Here is a 2,046-nt window from a genome sequence, read left to right on the forward strand (position 1 = left end):
GCTTTGTCCAACATTTGACCGGGAACCTAAAAATATAAATTAAATCATGACTTTTTATGATGCAACAGAATCGTTGTGTATATAATTCAATGGGTATATATATTTGTACCTCTTTTTGAGATTTAGGATTTGTTTTTGTCCCGGACTTCGTTGGAATATCCTTACCAGCTTTGTTTTTGTACCTCTTTTTGAGATTTAGGATTTGTTTTTGTACCTCTTTTTGAGATGCAACCGACTCGATGCGTCTTGAAATCCCTTTACCAGCTTTATGTGTGGGTCTTGTAGGAGTCTAACATTACCATGTAATAAGGATTGATTAAATATCATAATTGTAGCTGAATTGAAATGTGAATACTAAATATTCATAATCATTTAGAACATATATACCTCGGCATCTGGGAAAATTAGATCTGACGGCCATCCAACAAAGGATCCGACTGCATCTCGCATCAACGTTGTCTCTGAAACAACGTCAGGTAATGGTAGAAGCGCGTCCGTATCTAATACAAGGTCAACCGAAACTTTCATATATCCCACCGGGAGGGGATTATGGTGAAGTAATTCACCCGAAGTGTTGTGCACTTTTCCCTTGCCAACTATGCGATAAGTTGGTGACGATAGATACAACTGACAAGGTGTAATGCCCTAAACCAATAATAAATATGTTATTGTTAACGTGTATATGTGTCAAGTAAAAAAGTGCTATTTTAATTTCATAATAACATATATAATTACCTCGGGAAATTTCGGTTGACAATTGATACTAGCTCGGTCACTAGTATCGTTTGCCTCGGAACAGCGCCTTTCCTCTCTATACCTTGCATTCTCCTTTTGCAGTTCGAGTACTTGTGCCCTTAACTCCGCCAAGGTCTCCATCACCTCTTTGTTGGTAGGATTTTTTGTTTTTGGTTTTTTATAAAATGACGACGGAGTCACACCAAAACCCTTACCCCTCACACGACCGGAATACTCAGGAACATTTAGTACTCGAGTAAGTAGGCTCCTGCAATCCTGGACCTCGGTTGAAGGTAAGGTTTGGGATAAAGTCTCCTGAAATATTATTAGAGGAGATTAAAAATGAATTATATGTCTAACAAAATTTTCGATATAATTAAAGAAATAATGTTATATATACTTACACATTCGTCATAAACATTTTGAACCGCTTCAACGACAGCCCCATCCTTCCCAACCCGAGCAGCCTTCCACAATACGTGCTCCGGAAGAGATGTTGCGTCACTTTTCTCCTCGGCTAGCTACACATTGATGCCCTTTGTTGTAACCGTGCATATCTCGTACGCCCTTTTTTGTACGAATACGCGGGTTTTGATGCCCTTTTCCGATTTTTGTCGCTTACTTCCTGGATAAAAAAGTTTAAGGCATATCAGAACCAAGTAACTTAACAATTGTATAATACCATAATTAATAGACATTACATGGAATTTTTCGTTTCTTCGTTTGGCGACAAAGTTATCCCATTCTTCGGCTGAAATAATCTCCGCATACTTCATTGGCCGTTCTGCTTCAACAAATTTTCCTTCCTCATCCTTGAGAAATTTGTTGGACAAAAAGGATCGAAATCCTCGAAGTCTTTTTCCGGCCAATTGAATACAATATTTTTGCCGGCTTTCATCGATGTGAAAGGATCTCTAAAAAACATACACATGGAGTGTGATATTATAAGTAATATTATAACAATATATGGTCAACAAATAGTCAACAAAAAAAACATATAACAATATATGGTAAGTACCTGTATCTCGGACCATATTTTTTCTTTGCCAACCTTCAATTCCGGACTTCTCCAATTATCACATGTAATCGGAATATGTTGTCGAACAAGGAAACCAATGTAACTTGCCAACATTGAACCGTTAGGCTCAATTAGTTGGTCTTCAGCACTCCAATGTACTTCGAATTTTTCACCCTTGTCTCTTGCACGAATGATTGACTTCATAACAGTCAATCCTCGTTTGATTTCATTTTCAACATTGTTACGTGATCCACTCGCGTCATGGGTATCGTCTTGGTTACTAGCCATTTTAT

At 37.7% G+C, this 2,046-nt stretch overlaps 1 long non-coding RNA gene across 1 annotated transcript; it reads right to left on the minus strand.

Moving 5' to 3' along the window:
* Positions 1 to 227: 227 nt before the first annotated feature.
* Positions 228 to 777, minus strand: LOC127079921 (uncharacterized). Its single transcript, XR_007787995.1, has 3 exons — positions 736 to 777; positions 388 to 645; positions 228 to 289 (listed from the first exon to the last, which is right to left on the minus strand). It is a non-coding gene; the product is annotated as an uncharacterized LOC127079921 (long non-coding RNA).
* Positions 778 to 2,046: the final 1,269 nt, after the last annotated feature.

Source organism: Lathyrus oleraceus, chromosome 5 (genome assembly GCF_024323335.1).
Source record: "Lathyrus oleraceus cultivar Zhongwan6 chromosome 5, CAAS_Psat_ZW6_1.0, whole genome shotgun sequence".
NCBI classification, from domain to species: domain Eukaryota; kingdom Viridiplantae; phylum Streptophyta; class Magnoliopsida; order Fabales; family Fabaceae; genus Lathyrus; species Lathyrus oleraceus.